Source organism: Hyperolius riggenbachi, chromosome 7 (assembly GCF_040937935.1).
Source record: "Hyperolius riggenbachi isolate aHypRig1 chromosome 7, aHypRig1.pri, whole genome shotgun sequence".
Taxonomy (NCBI): Eukaryota; Metazoa; Chordata; class Amphibia; order Anura; family Hyperoliidae; genus Hyperolius; species Hyperolius riggenbachi.
In genome coordinates this window covers 32181839-32196838 of record NC_090652.1, presented here as the reverse complement: position 1 = coordinate 32196838, position 15000 = coordinate 32181839, and the positions used below count along the sequence as shown (strand labels likewise).

Sequence of the window (15000 nt, the reverse complement as noted above, 5' to 3'; positions counted from 1 at the left end):
CTTTGGGCTTCTACATCTGCTGCCAAATACACATGTGCTGGGGTCTAATGCAGTGGCAAAAATGGCAACTGCAGAATGAGAAGTTTCTGGGTCTGACGAAAGTGTCTCTTGCGGCCATGGTCCGTAACATGCTCATCATTCTAGCTTTCATGCAGATTATTATGCAAATTGTGAGCGTCATGGAAGTGGGACATTCAAATACACTTCCTGACGATTAACGCATTTCCAAGCTGCCTACAATATTAATTCAATTTGCATGCAACCTGGATTTATTACTGTCTCATTGACCATCTCTAGTCTCTAAGAGTTATCATTTAACTCTGTCCAACCTTAACAAACTCCAAGTTAACGCTTGAAATGCTTTCATGGACTACATGAGAGAAACTATTTAAAATGGTCAGAAAAGCTGAACAGAGTGTGGGGGTATAGCTCAGTGGTAGAGCATTCAATTGCAGATCGAGAGGTCCTTGGTTCAAATCTGAGTTCCCCCTTGACATGATCAAGCTCTTTGCTCTTTCTCTAAACTCTTTACATAAACCAATACTCTCAAGGCAGTAATAAAGAGAACTACGTTAATCAAAATATCCCGTTATGCTGCAGAATCGTAGTAACTTGGTGAAAGTTCACATGCTCCCTTCAAGCAACCACATTTCTGAAGTGTTCTTTTCTTTACATATCCAAAGTAAATTTGTTTTTTCTTTCCATACGTATTTTAAAGGATCCTGCAAAAGAACTGCAAAAGCTACAAAATGTCTACAATGTAGGTCCTCCACTCAAATTAGCAAAGCAGAAGAACTTTGGGCTTTGTCATCTGCTGCCAAATACACATGTGCTGGCGTCTAATGCAGTGGCAGAAATGGCAACTGCAGAATGAGAAGTTTCTGGGTCTGACGAAAGTGTCTCTTGCGGCCATGGTCCGTAACATGCTCATCATTCTAGCTTTCTTGCAGATTATTATGCAAATTGTGAGCGTCATGGAAGTGGGACATTCAAATACACTTCCTGACGATTAACGCATTTCCAAGCTGCCTACAATATTAATTCAATTTGCATGCAACCTGGATTTATTACTGTCTCATTGACCATCTCTAGTCTCTAAGAGTTATCATTTAACTCTGTCCAACCTTAACAAACTCCAAGCTAACGCTTGAAATGTTTTCATGAACTACATGAGAGAAACTATTTAAAATGGTCAGAAAAGCTGAACAGAGCGTGGGGGTATAGCTCAGTGGTAGAGCATTCGACTGCAGATCGAGAGGTCCTTGGTTCAAATCTGAGTGCCCCCTTGACATGATCTATCTCTTATCTCTTTACATAAACCAATACTCTCAAGGCAGTAATAAAGAGAACTACAATAATCAAAATATCCCGTTATGCTGCAGAATCGTAGTAACTTGGTGAAAGTTCACATGCTCCCTCCAAAAACCCACATTTCTGAAGTGTTCTTTTCTTTACATATCCAAAGTAAATTTCTTTTTTCTTTCCATACGTATTTTAAAGGATCCTGCAAAAGAACAGCAAAAGCTACAAAATGTCTACAATGTAAGTCCTCCACTCAAATTAGCAAAGCAGAAGAACTTTGGGCTTCTACATCTGCTGCCAAATACACATGTGCTGGGGTCTAATGCACTTCCTGACGATTAACGCATTTCCAAGCTGCCTACAATATGAATTCAATTTTCATGCAACCTGGATTTATTACTGTCTCATTGACCATCTCTAGTCTCTAAGAGTTATCATTTAACTCTGTCCAACCTTAACAAACTCCAAGTTAACGCTTGAAATGTTTTCATGGACTACATGAGAGAAACTATTTAAAATGGTGAGAAAAACTGAACAGAGCGTGGGGGTATAGCTTAGTGGTAGAGCATTCGACTGCAGATCGAGAGGTCCTTGGTTCAAATCCGAGTGCCTCCTTGACTTGATCTAGCTCTTTGCTCTTTTTCTAATCTCTTTACATAAACCAATACTCTCAAGGCAGTAATAAAGAGAACTACAATAATCAAAATATCCCGTTATGCTGCAGAATCGTAGTAACTTGGTGAAAGTTCACATGCTCCCTCCAAGCAACCACATTTCTGAAGTGTTCTTTTCTTTACATATCCAAAGTAAATTTGTTTTTTCTTTCCATACGTATTTTAAAGGATCCTGCAAAAGAACAGCAAAAGCTACAAAATGTCTACAATGTAAGTCCTCCACTCAAATTAGCAAAGCAGAAGAACTTTGGGCTTCTACATCTGCTGCCAAATACACATGTGCTGGGGTCTAATGCACTTCCTGACGAATAACGCATTTCCAAGCTGCCTACAATATTAATTCAATTTGCATGCAACCTGGATTTATTACTGTCTCATTGACCATCTCTAGTCTCTAAGAGTTATCATTTAACTCTGTCCAACCTTAACAAACTCCAAGTTAACGCTTGAAATGTTTTCATGGACTACATGAGAGAAACTATTTAAAATGGTCAGAAAAGCTGAACAGAGCGTGGGGGTATAGCTCAGTGGTAGAGCATTCGACTGCATATCAAGAGGTCCTTGGTTCAAATCTGAGTGCCCCCTTGACGTGATCTAGCTCTTTGCTCTTTCTCTAAACTCTTTACATAAACCAATACTCTCAAGGCAGTAATAAAGAGAACTACAATAATCAAAATATCCCGTTATGCTGCAGAATCGTAGTAACTTGGTGAAAGTTCACATGCTCCCTCCAAGCAACCACATATCTGAAGTGTTCTTTTCTTTACATATCCAAAGTAAATTTGGTTTTTCTTTCCATACGTATTTTAAAGGATCCTGCAAAAGAACAGCAAAAGCTACAAAATGTCTACAATGTAAGTCCTCCACTCAAATTAGCAAAGCAGAAGAACTTTGGGCTTCTACATCTGCTGCCAAATACACATGTGCTGGGGTCTAATGCAGTGGCAGAAATGGCAACTGCAGAATGAGAAGTTTCTGGGTCTGACGAAAGTGTCTCTTGCGGCCATGGTCCGTAACATGCTCATCATTCTAGCTTTCATGCAGATTATTATGCAAATTGTGAGCGTCATGGAAGTGGGACATTCAAATACACTTCCTGACGATTAACGCATTTCCAAGCTGCCTACAATATTAATTCAATTTGCATGCAACCTGGATTTATTACTGTCTCATTGACCATCTCTAGTCTCTAAGAGTTATCATTTAACTCTGTCCAACCTTAACAAACTCCAAGTTAACGCTTGAAATGCTTTCATGGACTACATGAGAGAAACTATTTAAAATGGTCAGAAAAGCTGAACAGAGTGTGGGGGTATAGCTCAGTGGTAGAGCATTCGACTGCAGATCGAGAGGTCATTGGTTCAAATCCGAGTGCCCACTTGATATGATCTAGCTCTTTGCTCTTTCTCTAAACTCTTTACATAAACCAATACTCTCAAGGCAGTAATAAAGAGAACTACGTTAATCAAAATATCCCGTTATGCTGCAGAATCGTAGTAACTTGGTGAAAGTTCACATGCTCCCTCCAAGCAACCACATTTCTGAAGTGTTCTTTTCTTTACATATCCAAAGTAAATTTGTTTTTTCTTTCCATACGTATTTTAAAGGATCCTGCAAAAGAACAGCAAAAGCTACAAAATGTCTACAATGTAAGTCCTCCACTCAAATTAGCAAAGCAGAAGAACTTTGGGCTTCTACATCTGCTGCCAAATACACATGTGCTGGGGTCTAATGCACTTCCTGACGATTAACGCATTTCCAAGCTGCCTACAATATTAATTCAATTTGCATGCAACCTGGATTTATTACTGTCTCATTGACCACCTCTAGTCTCTAAGAGTTATCATTTAACTCTGTCCAACCTTAACAAACTCCAAGTTAACGCTTGAAATGTTTTCATGGACTACATGAGAGAAACTATTTAAAATGGTCAGAAAAACTGAACAGAGCGTGGGGGTATAGCTCAGTGGTAGAGCATTCGACTGCAGATCGAGAGGTCCTTGGTTCAAATCCGAGGGCCCCCTTGACGTGATCTAGCTTTTTGCTCTTTCTCTAATCTCTTTACATAAACCAATACTCTCAAGGCAGTAATAAAGAGAACTACAATAATCAAAATATCCCGTTATGCTGCAGAATCGTAGTAACTTGGTGAAAGTTCACATGCTCCCTCCAAGCAACCACATATCTGAAGTGTTCTTTTCTTTACATATACAAAGTAAATTTGGTTTTTCTTTCCATACGTATTTTAAAGGATCCTGCAAAAGAACAGCAAAAGCTACAAAATGTCTACAATGTAAGTCCTCCACTCAAATTAGCAAAACAGAAGAACTTTTGGCTTCTACATCTGCTGCCAAATACACATGTGCTGGGGTCTAATGCAGTGGCAGAAATGGCAACTGCAGAATGAGAAGTTTCTGGGTCTGACGAAAGTGTCTCTTGCGGCCATGGTCTGTAACATGCTCATTATTCTAGCTTTCATGCAGATTATTATGCAAATTGTGAGCGTCATGGAAGTGGGACATTCAAATACACTTCCTGACGATTAACGCATTTCCAAGCTGCCTACAATATTAATTCAATTTGCATGCAACCTGGATTTATTACTGTCTCATTGACCATCTCTAGTCTCTAAGAGTTATCATTTAACTCTGTCCAACCTTAACAAACTCCAAGTTAACGCTTGAAATTCTTTCATGGACTACATGAGAGAAACTATTTAAAATGGTCAGAAAAGCTGAACAGAGTGTGGGGGTATAGCTCAGTGGTAGAGCATTCGACTGCAGATCGAGAGGTCATTGGTTCAAATCCGAGTGCCCCCTTGATATGATCTAGCTCTTTCTCTAAACTCTGTACATAAACCAATACTCTCAAGGCAGTAATAAAGAGAACTACGTTAATCAAAATATCCCGTTATGCTGCAGAATCGTAGTAACTTGGTGAAAGTTCACATGCTCCCTCCAAGCAACCACATTTCTGAAGTGTTCTTTTCTTTACATATTCAAAGTAAATTTGTTTTTTCTTTCCATACGTATTTTAAAGGATCCTGCAAAAGAACAGCAAAAGCTACAAAATGTCTACAATGTAAGTCCTCCACTCAAATTAGCAAAGCAGAAGAACTTTGGGCTTCTACATCTGCTGCCAAATACACATGTGCTGGGGTCTAATGCACTTCCTGACGATTAACGCATTTCCAAGCTGCCTACAATATTAATTCAATTTGCATGCAACCTGGATTTATTACTGTCTCATTGACAATCTCTAGTCTCTAAGAGTTATCATTTAACTCTGTCCAACCTTAACAAACTCCAAGTTAACGCTTGAAATGCTTTCATGGACTACATGAGAGAAACTATTTAAAATGGTCAGAAAAGCTGAACAGAGTGTGGGGGTATAGCTCAGTGGTAGAGCATTCGACTGCAGATCGAGAGGTCATTGGTTCAAATCCGAGTGCCCCCTTGATATGATCTAGCTCTTTGCTCTTTCTCTAAACTCTTTACATAAACCAATACTCTCAAGGCAGTAATAAAGAGAACTACGTTAATCAAAATATCCCGTTATGCTGCAGAATCGTAGTAACTTGGTGAAAGTTCACATGCTCCCTCCAAGCAACCACATTTCTGAAGTGTTCTTTTCTTTACATATTCAAAGTAAATTTGTTTTTTCTTTCCATACGTATTTTAAAGGATCCTGCAAAAGAACAGCAAAAGCTACAAAATGTCTACAATGTAAGTCCTCCACTCAAATTAGCAAAGCAGAAGAACTTTTGGCTTCTACATCTGCTGCCAAATACACATGTGCTGGGGTCTAATGCACTTCCTGACGATTAACGCATTTCCAAGCTGCCTACAATATTAATTCAATTTGCATGCAACCTGGATTTCTTACTGTCTCATTGACCATCTCTAGTCTCTAAGAGTTATCATTTAACTCTGTCCAACCTTAACAAACTCCAAGTTAACGCTTGAAATGTTTTCATGGACTACATGAGAGAAACTATTTAAAATGGTCAGAAAAGCTGAACAGAGCGTGGAGGTATAGCTCAATGGTAGAGCATTCGACTGCAGATTGAGAGGTCCTTGGTTCAAATCCGAGTGCCCCCTTGATATGATCTAGCTCTTTGCTCTTTCTCTAATCTCTTTACATAAACCAATACTCTCAAGGCAGTAATAAAGAGAACTACAATAATCAAAATATCCCGTTATGCTGCAGAATCGTAGTAACTTGGTGAAAGTTCACATGCTCCCTCCAAGCAACCACATATCTGAAGTGTTCTTTTCTTTACATATCCAAAGTAAATTTGGTTTTTCTTTCCATACGTATTTTAAAGGATCCTGCAAAAGAACAGCAAAAGCTACAAAATGTCTACAATGTAAGTTCTCCACTCAAATTAGCAAAACAGAAGAACTTTTGGCTTCTACATCTGCTGCCAAATACACATGTGCTGGGGTCTAATGCAGTGGCAGAAATGGCAACTGCAGAATGAGAAGTTTCTGGGTCTGACGAAAGTGTCTCTTGCGGCCATGGTCCGTAACATGCTCATCATTCTAGCTTTCATGCAGATTATTATGCAAATTGTGAGCGTCATGGAAGTGGGACATTCAAATACACTTCCTGACGATTAACGCATTTCCAAGCTGCCTACAATATTAATTCAATTTGCATGCAACCTGGATTTATTACTGTCTCATTGACCATCTCTAGTCTCTAAGAGTTATCATTTAACTCTGTCCAACCTTAACAAACTCCAAGTTAACGCTTGAAATGCTTTCATGGACTACATGAGAGAAACTATTTAAAATGGTCAGAAAAGCTGAACAGAGTGTGGGGGTATAGCTCAGTGGTAGAGCATTCGACTGCAGATCGAGAGGTCATTGGTTCAAATCCGAGTGCCCACTTGATATGATCTAGCTCTTTGCTCTTTCTCTAAACTCTTTACATAAACCAATACTCTCAAGGCAGTAATAAAGAGAACTACGTTAATCAAAATATCCCGTTATGCTGCAGAATCGTAGTAACTTGGTGAAAGTTCACATGCTCCCTCCAAGCAACCACATTTCTGAAGTGTTCTTTTCTTTACATATCCAAAGTAAATTTGTTTTTTCTTTCCATACGTATTTTAAAGGATCCTGCAAAAGAACAGCAAAAGCTACAAAATGTCTACAATGTAAGTCCTCCACTCAAATTAGCAAAGCAGAAGAACTTTGGGCTTCTACATCTGCTGCCAAATACACATGTGCTGGGGTCTAATGCACTTCCTGACGATTAACGCATTTCCAAGCTGCCTACAATATTAATTCAATTTGCATGCAACCTGGATTTATTACTGTCTCATTGACCACCTCTAGTCTCTAAGAGTTATCATTTAACTCTGTCCAACCTTAACAAACTCCAAGTTAACGCTTGAAATGTTTTCATGGACTACATGAGAGAAACTATTTAAAATGGTCAGAAAAACTGAACAGAGCGTGGGGGTATAGCTCAGTGGTAGAGCATTCGACTGCAGATCGAGAGGTCCTTGGTTCAAATCCGAGGGCCCCCTTGACGTGATCTAGCTTTTTGCTCTTTCTCTAATCTCTTTACATAAACCAATACTCTCAAGGCAGTAATAAAGAGAACTACAATAATCAAAATATCCCGTTATGCTGCAGAATCGTAGTAACTTGGTGAAAGTTCACATGCTCCCTCCAAGCAACCACATATCTGAAGTGTTCTTTTCTTTACATATACAAAGTAAATTTGGTTTTTCTTTCCATACGTATTTTAAAGGATCCTGCAAAAGAACAGCAAAAGCTACAAAATGTCTACAATGTAAGTCCTCCACTCAAATTAGCAAAACAGAAGAACTTTTGGCTTCTACATCTGCTGCCAAATACACATGTGCTGGGGTCTAATGCAGTGGCAGAAATGGCAACTGCAGAATGAGAAGTTTCTGGGTCTGACGAAAGTGTCTCTTGCGGCCATGGTCTGTAACATGCTCATTATTCTAGCTTTCATGCAGATTATTATGCAAATTGTGAGCGTCATGGAAGTGGGACATTCAAATACACTTCCTGACGATTAACGCATTTCCAAGCTGCCTACAATATTAATTCAATTTGCATGCAACCTGGATTTATTACTGTCTCATTGACCATCTCTAGTCTCTAAGAGTTATCATTTAACTCTGTCCAACCTTAACAAACTCCAAGTTAACGCTTGAAATTCTTTCATGGACTACATGAGAGAAACTATTTAAAATGGTCAGAAAAGCTGAACAGAGCGTGGGGGTATAGCTCAGTGGTAGAGCATTCGACTGCAGATCGAGAGGTCATTGGTTCAAATCCGAGTGCCCCCTTGATATGATCTAGCTCTTTCTCTAAACTCTGTACATAAACCAATACTCTCATGGCAGTAATAAAGAGAACTACGTTAATCAAAATATCCCGTTATGCTGCAGAATCGTAGTAACTTGGTGAAAGTTCACATGCTCCCTCCAAGCAACCACATTTCTGAAGTGTTCTTTTCTTTACATATTCAAAGTAAATTTGTTTTTTCTTTCCATACGTATTTTAAAGGATCCTGCAAAAGAACAGCAAAAGCTACAAAATGTCTACAATGTAAGTCCTCCACTCAAATTAGCAAAGCAGAAGAACTTTGGGCTTCTACATCTGCTGCCAAATACACATGTGCTGGGGTCTAATGCACTTCCTGACGATTAACGCATTTCCAAGCTGCCTACAATATTAATTCAATTTGCATGCAACCTGGATTTATTACTGTCTCATTGACAATCTCTAGTCTCTAAGAGTTATCATTTAACTCTGTCCAACCTTAACAAACTCCAAGTTAACGCTTGAAATGCTTTCATGGACTACATGAGAGAAACTATTTAAAATGGTCAGAAAAGCTGAACAGAGTGTGGGGGTATAGCTCAGTGGTAGAGCATTCGACTGCAGATCGAGAGGTCATTGGTTCAAATCCGAGTGCCTCCTTGATATGATCTAGCTCTTTGCTCTTTCTCTAAACTCTTTACATAAACCAATACTCTCAAGGCAGTAATAAAGAGAACTACGTTAATCAAAATATCCCGTTATGCTGCAGAATCGTAGTAACTTGGTGAAAGTTCACATGCTCCCTCCAAGCAACCACATTTCTGAAGTGTTCTTTTCTTTACATATTCAAAGTAAATTTGTTTTTTCTTTCCATACGTATTTTAAAGGATCCTGCAAAAGAACAGCAAAAGCTACAAAATGTCTACAATGTAAGTCCTCCACTCAAATTAGCAAAGCAGAAGAACTTTTGGCTTCTACATCTGCTGCCAAATACACATGTGCTGGGGTCTAATGCACTTCCTGACGATTAACGCATTTCCAAGCTGCCTACAATATTAATTCAATTTGCATGCAACCTGGATTTCTTACTGTCTCATTGACCATCTCTAGTCTCTAAGAGTTATCATTTAACTCTGTCCAACCTTAACAAACTCCAAGTTAACGCTTGAAATGTTTTCATGGACTACATGAGAGAAACTATTTAAAATGGTCAGAAAAGCTGAACAGAGCGTGGGGGTATAGCTCAATGGTAGAGCATTCGACTGCAGATCGAGAGGTCCTTGGTTCAAATCCGAGTGCCCCCTTGATATGATCTAGCTCTTTGCTCTTTCTCTAATCTCTTTACATAAACCAATACTCTCAAGGCAGTAATAAAGAGAACTACAATAATCAAAATATCCCGTTATGCTGCAGAATCGTAGTAACTTGGTGAAAGTTCACATGCTCCCTCCAAGCAACCACATATCTGAAGTGTTCTTTTCTTTACATATCCAAAGTAAATTTGGTTTTTCTTTCCATACGTATTTTAAAGGATCCTGCAAAAGAACAGCAAAAGCTACAAAATGTCTACAATGTAAGTTCTCCACTCAAATTAGCAAAACAGAAGAACTTTTGGCTTCTACATCTGCTGCCAAATACACATGTGCTGGGGTCTAATGCAGTGGCAGAAATGGCAACTGCAGAATGAGAAGTTTCTGGGTCTGACGAAAGAGTCTCTTGCGGCCATGGTCCGTAACATGCTAATCATTCTATCTTTCATGCAGATTATTATGCAAATTGTGAGCGTCATGGAAGTGGGACATTCAAATACACTTCCTGACGATTAACGCATTTCCAAGCTGCCTACAATATTAATTCAATTTGCATGCAACCTGGATTTATTACTGTTTCATTGACCATCTCTAGTCTCTAAGAGTTATCATTTAACTCTGTCCAACCTTAACAAACTCCAAGTTAACGCTTGAAATTCTTTCATGGACTACATGAGAGAAACTATTTAAAATGGTCAGAAAAGCTGAACAGAGTGTGGGGGTATAGCTCAGTGGTAGAGCATTCGACTGCAGATCGAGAGGTCATTGGTTCAAATCCGAGTGCCCCCTTGATATGATCTAGCTCTTTGCTCTTTCTCTAAACTCTTTACATAAACCAATACTCTCAAGGCAGTAATAAAGAGAACTACGTTAATCAAAATATCCCGTTATGCTGCAGAATCGTAGTAACTTGGTGAAAGTTCACATGCTCCCTCCAAGCAACCACATTTCTGAAGTGTTCTTTTCTTTACATATCCAAAGTAAATTTGTTTTTTCTTTCCATACGTATTTTAAAGGATCCTGCAAAAGAACAGCAAAAGCTACAAAATGTCTACAATGTAAGTCCTCCACTCAAATTAGCAAAGCAGAAGAACTTTGGGCTTCTACATCTGCTGCCAAATACACATGTGCTGGGGTCTAATGCACTTCCTGACGATTAACGCATTTCCAAGCTGCCTACAATATTAATTCAATTTGCATGCAACCTGGATTTATTACTGTCTCATTGACCACCTCTAGTCTCTAAGAGTTATCATTTAACTCTGTCCAACCTTAACAAACTCCAAGTTAACGCTTGAAATGTTTTCATGGACTACATGAGAGAAACTATTTAAAATGGTCAGAAAAACTGAACAGAGCGTGGGGGTATAGCTCAGTGGTAGAGCATTCGACTGCAGATCGAGAGGTCCTTGGTTCAAATCCGAGGGCCCCCTTGACGTGATCTAGCTTTTTGCTCTTTCTCTAATCTCTTTACATAAACCAATACTCTCAAGGCAGTAATAAAGAGAACTACAATAATCAAAATATCCCGTTATGCTGCAGAATCGTAGTAACTTGGTGAAAGTTCACATGCTCCCTCCAAGCAACCACATATCTGAAGTGTTCTTTTCTTTACATATACAAAGTAAATTTGGTTTTTCTTTCCATACGTATTTTAAAGGATCCTGCAAAAGAACAGCAAAAGCTACAAAATGTCTACAATGTAAGTCCTCCACTCAAATTAGCAAAACAGAAGAACTTTTGGCTTCTACATCTGCTGCCAAATACACATGTGCTGGGGTCTAATGCAGTGGCAGAAATGGCAACTGCAGAATGAGAAGTTTCTGGGTCTGACGAAAGTGTCTCTTGCGGCCATGGTCTGTAACATGCTCATTATTCTAGCTTTCATGCAGATTATTATGCAAATTGTGAGCGTCATGGAAGTGGGACATTCAAATACACTTCCTGACGATTAACGCATTTCCAAGCTGCCTACAATATTAATTCAATTTGCATGCAACCTGGATTTATTACTGTCTCATTGACCATCTCTAGTCTCTAAGAGTTATCATTTAACTCTGTCCAACCTTAACAAACTCCAAGTTAACGCTTGAAATTCTTTCATGGACTACATGAGAGAAACTATTTAAAATGGTCAGAAAAGCTGAACAGAGTGTGGGGGTATAGCTCAGTGGTAGAGCATTCGACTGCAGATCGAGAGGTCATTGGTTCAAATCCGAGTGCCCCCTTGATATGATCTAGCTCTTTCTCTAAACTCTGTACATAAACCAATACTCTCATGGCAGTAATAAAGAGAACTACGTTAATCAAAATATCCCGTTATGCTGCAGAATCGTAGTAACTTGGTGAAAGTTCACATGCTCCCTCCAAGCAACCACATTTCTGAAGTGTTCTTTTCTTTACATATTCAAAGTAAATTTGTTTTTTCTTTCCATACGTATTTTAAAGGATCCTGCAAAAGAACAGCAAAAGCTACAAAATGTCTACAATGTAAGTCCTCCACTCAAATTAGCAAAGCAGAAGAACTTTGGGCTTCTACATCTGCTGCCAAATACACATGTGCTGGGGTCTAATGCACTTCCTGACGATTAACGCATTTCCAAGCTGCCTACAATATTAATTCAATTTGCATGCAACCTGGATTTATTACTGTCTCATTGACAATCTCTAGTCTCTAAGAGTTATCATTTAACTCTGTCCAACCTTAACAAACTCCAAGTTAACGCTTGAAATGCTTTCATGGACTACATGAGAGAAACTATTTAAAATGGTCAGAAAAGCTGAACAGAGTGTGGGGGTATAGCTCAGTGGTAGAGCATTCGACTGCAGATCGAGAGGTCATTGGTTCAAATCCGAGTGCCTCCTTGATATGATCTAGCTCTTTGCTCTTTCTCTAAACTTTTTACATAAACCAATACTCTCAAGGCAGTAATAAAGAGAACTACGTTAATCAAAATATCCCGTTATGCTGCAGAATCGTAGTAACTTGGTGAAAGTTCACATGCTCCCTCCAAGCAACCACATTTCTGAAGTGTTCTTTTCTTTACATATTCAAAGTAAATTTGTTTTTTCTTTCCATACGTATTTTAAAGGATCCTGCAAAAGAACAGCAAAAGCTACAAAATGTCTACAATGTAAGTCCTCCACTCAAATTAGCAAAGCAGAAGAACTTTTGGCTTCTACATCTGCTGCCAAATACACATGTGCTGGGGTCTAATGCACTTCCTGACGATTAACGCATTTCCAAGCTGCCTACAATATTAATTCAATTTGCATGCAACCTGGATTTCTTACTGTCTCATTGACCATCTCTAGTCTCTAAGAGTTATCATTTAACTCTGTCCAACCTTAACAAACTCCAAGTTAACGCTTGAAATGTTTTCATGGACTACATGAGAGAAACTATTTAAAATGGTCAGAAAAGCTGAACAGAGCGTGGGGGTATAGCTCAATGGTAGAGCATTCGACTGCAGATCGAGAGGTCCTTGGTTCAAATCCGAGTGCCCCCTTGATATGATCTAGCTCTTTGCTCTTTCTCTAATCTCTTTACATAAACCAATACTCTCAAGGCAGTAATAAAGAGAACTACAATAATCAAAATATCCCGTTATGCTGCAGAATCGTAGTAACTTGGTGAAAGTTCACATGCTCCCTCCAAGCAACCACATATCTGAAGTGTTCTTTTCTTTACATATCCAAAGTAAATTTGGTTTTTCTTTCCATACGTATTTTAAAGGATCCTGCAAAAGAACAGCAAAAGCTACAAAATGTCTACAATGTAAGTTCTCCACTCAAATTAGCAAAACAGAAGAACTTTTGGCTTCTACATCTGCTGCCAAATACACATGTGCTGGGGTCTAATGCAGTGGCAGAAATGGCAACTGCAGAATGAGAAGTTTCTGGGTCTGACGAAAGAGTCTCTTGCGGCCATGGTCCGTAACATGCTAATCATTCTATCTTTCATGCAGATTATTATGCAAATTGTGAGCGTCATGGAAGTGGGACATTCAAATACACTTCCTGACGATTAACGCATTTCCAAGCTGCCTACAATATTAATTCAATTTGCATGCAACCTGGATTTATTACTGTCTCATTGACCATCTCTAGTCTCTAAGAGTTATCATTTAACTCTGTCCAACCTTAACAAACTCCAAGTTAACGCTTGAAATTCTTTCATGGACTACATGAGAGAAACTATTTAAAATGGTCAGAAAAGCTGAACAGAGTGTGGGGGTATAGCTCAGTGGTAGAGCATTCGACTGCAGATCGAGAGGTCATTGGTTCAAATCCGAGTGCCCCCTTGATATGATCTAGCTCTTTGCTCTTTCTCTAAACTCTTTACATAAACCAATACTCTCAAGGCAGTAATAAAGAGAACTACGTTAATCAAAATATCCCGTTATGCTGCAGAATCGTAGTAACTTGGTGAAAGTTCACATGCTCCCTCCAAGCAACCACATTTCTGAAGTGTTCTTTTCTTTACATATTCAAAGTAAATTTGTTTCTTCTTTCCATACGTATTTTAAAGGATCCTGCAAAAGAACAGCAAAAGCTACAAAATGTCTACAATGTAAGTCCTCCACTCAAATTAGCAAAGCAGAAGAACTTTGGGCTTCTACATCTGCTGCCAAATACACATGTGCTGGGGTCTAATGCACTTCCTGACGATTAACGCATTTCCAAGCTGCCTACAATATTAATTCAATTTGCATGCAACCTGGATTTCTTACTGTCTCATTGACCATCTCTAGTCTCTAAGAGTTATCATTTAACTCTGTCCAACCTTAACAAACTCCAAGTTAACGCCTGAAATGTTTTCATGGACTACATGAGAGAAACTATTTAAAATGGTCAGAAAAGCTGAACAGAGCGTGGGGGTATAGCTCAGTGGTAGAGCATTTGACTGCAGATCGAGAGGTTCTTGGTTCAAATCCGAGTGCCCCCTTGATATGATCTAGTTCTTTGCTCTTTCTCTAATCTCTTTACATAAACCAATACTCTCAAGGCAGTAATAAAGAGAACTACAATAATCAAAATATCCCGTTATGCTGCAGAATCGTAGTAACTTGGTGAAATTTCACATGCTCCCTCCAAGCACCCACATTTCTGAAGTGTTCTTTTCTTTACATACCCAAAGTAAATTTGTTTTTTTTTTCGATACGTATTTTAAAGGATCCTGCAAATAAACAGCAAAAGCTACAAAATGTCTACAATGTAAGTCCTCCACTCAAATTAGCAAAGCAGAAGAACTTTGGGCTTCTACATCTGCTGCCAAATACACATGTGCTGGGGTCTAATGCAGTGGCAGTAATGGCAACTGCAGAATGAGAAGTTTCTGGGTCTGACGAAAGAGTCTCTTGCGGCCATGGTCCGTAACATGCTAATCATTCTATCTTTCAT

General features: G+C 38.9%; 21 non-coding genes across 21 annotated transcripts; all 21 read left to right on the top strand.

The window, feature by feature from the left end:
- Window positions 1-419: 419 nt before the first annotated feature.
- TRNAC-GCA (transfer RNA cysteine (anticodon GCA)) lies at window positions 420-491 on the top strand. Its single transcript has one exon. It is a non-coding gene; the product is annotated as a tRNA-Cys (tRNA).
- Window positions 492-1214: 723 nt separating this feature from the next.
- TRNAC-GCA (transfer RNA cysteine (anticodon GCA)) lies at window positions 1215-1286 on the top strand. The gene has a single exon. It is a non-coding gene; the product is annotated as a tRNA-Cys (tRNA).
- Window positions 1287-1845: 559 nt separating this feature from the next.
- TRNAC-GCA (transfer RNA cysteine (anticodon GCA)) lies at window positions 1846-1917 on the top strand. Its single transcript has one exon. It is a non-coding gene; the product is annotated as a tRNA-Cys (tRNA).
- Window positions 1918-2489: 572 nt separating this feature from the next.
- On the top strand, window positions 2490-2561 carry TRNAC-GCA (transfer RNA cysteine (anticodon GCA)). Its single transcript has one exon. It is a non-coding gene; the product is annotated as a tRNA-Cys (tRNA).
- Window positions 2562-3284: 723 nt separating this feature from the next.
- Window positions 3285-3356, top strand: TRNAC-GCA (transfer RNA cysteine (anticodon GCA)). The gene has a single exon. It is a non-coding gene; the product is annotated as a tRNA-Cys (tRNA).
- A 572-nt stretch (window positions 3357-3928) lies between these two features.
- Window positions 3929-4000, top strand: TRNAC-GCA (transfer RNA cysteine (anticodon GCA)). The gene has a single exon. It is a non-coding gene; the product is annotated as a tRNA-Cys (tRNA).
- Window positions 4001-4723: 723 nt separating this feature from the next.
- On the top strand, window positions 4724-4795 carry TRNAC-GCA (transfer RNA cysteine (anticodon GCA)). The gene has a single exon. It is a non-coding gene; the product is annotated as a tRNA-Cys (tRNA).
- A 565-nt stretch (window positions 4796-5360) lies between these two features.
- Window positions 5361-5432, top strand: TRNAC-GCA (transfer RNA cysteine (anticodon GCA)). Its single transcript has one exon. It is a non-coding gene; the product is annotated as a tRNA-Cys (tRNA).
- Window positions 5433-6004: 572 nt separating this feature from the next.
- TRNAC-GCA (transfer RNA cysteine (anticodon GCA)) lies at window positions 6005-6076 on the top strand. Its single transcript has one exon. It is a non-coding gene; the product is annotated as a tRNA-Cys (tRNA).
- A 723-nt stretch (window positions 6077-6799) lies between these two features.
- Window positions 6800-6871, top strand: TRNAC-GCA (transfer RNA cysteine (anticodon GCA)). Its single transcript has one exon. It is a non-coding gene; the product is annotated as a tRNA-Cys (tRNA).
- A 572-nt stretch (window positions 6872-7443) lies between these two features.
- On the top strand, window positions 7444-7515 carry TRNAC-GCA (transfer RNA cysteine (anticodon GCA)). Its single transcript has one exon. It is a non-coding gene; the product is annotated as a tRNA-Cys (tRNA).
- A 723-nt stretch (window positions 7516-8238) lies between these two features.
- Window positions 8239-8310, top strand: TRNAC-GCA (transfer RNA cysteine (anticodon GCA)). Its single transcript has one exon. It is a non-coding gene; the product is annotated as a tRNA-Cys (tRNA).
- A 565-nt stretch (window positions 8311-8875) lies between these two features.
- TRNAC-GCA (transfer RNA cysteine (anticodon GCA)) lies at window positions 8876-8947 on the top strand. Its single transcript has one exon. It is a non-coding gene; the product is annotated as a tRNA-Cys (tRNA).
- Window positions 8948-9519: 572 nt separating this feature from the next.
- On the top strand, window positions 9520-9591 carry TRNAC-GCA (transfer RNA cysteine (anticodon GCA)). Its single transcript has one exon. It is a non-coding gene; the product is annotated as a tRNA-Cys (tRNA).
- A 723-nt stretch (window positions 9592-10314) lies between these two features.
- TRNAC-GCA (transfer RNA cysteine (anticodon GCA)) lies at window positions 10315-10386 on the top strand. Its single transcript has one exon. It is a non-coding gene; the product is annotated as a tRNA-Cys (tRNA).
- Window positions 10387-10958: 572 nt separating this feature from the next.
- On the top strand, window positions 10959-11030 carry TRNAC-GCA (transfer RNA cysteine (anticodon GCA)). Its single transcript has one exon. It is a non-coding gene; the product is annotated as a tRNA-Cys (tRNA).
- Window positions 11031-11753: 723 nt separating this feature from the next.
- On the top strand, window positions 11754-11825 carry TRNAC-GCA (transfer RNA cysteine (anticodon GCA)). Its single transcript has one exon. It is a non-coding gene; the product is annotated as a tRNA-Cys (tRNA).
- Window positions 11826-12390: 565 nt separating this feature from the next.
- On the top strand, window positions 12391-12462 carry TRNAC-GCA (transfer RNA cysteine (anticodon GCA)). The gene has a single exon. It is a non-coding gene; the product is annotated as a tRNA-Cys (tRNA).
- Window positions 12463-13034: 572 nt separating this feature from the next.
- On the top strand, window positions 13035-13106 carry TRNAC-GCA (transfer RNA cysteine (anticodon GCA)). The gene has a single exon. It is a non-coding gene; the product is annotated as a tRNA-Cys (tRNA).
- Window positions 13107-13829: 723 nt separating this feature from the next.
- TRNAC-GCA (transfer RNA cysteine (anticodon GCA)) lies at window positions 13830-13901 on the top strand. The gene has a single exon. It is a non-coding gene; the product is annotated as a tRNA-Cys (tRNA).
- Window positions 13902-14473: 572 nt separating this feature from the next.
- TRNAC-GCA (transfer RNA cysteine (anticodon GCA)) lies at window positions 14474-14545 on the top strand. Its single transcript has one exon. It is a non-coding gene; the product is annotated as a tRNA-Cys (tRNA).
- Window positions 14546-15000: the final 455 nt, after the last annotated feature.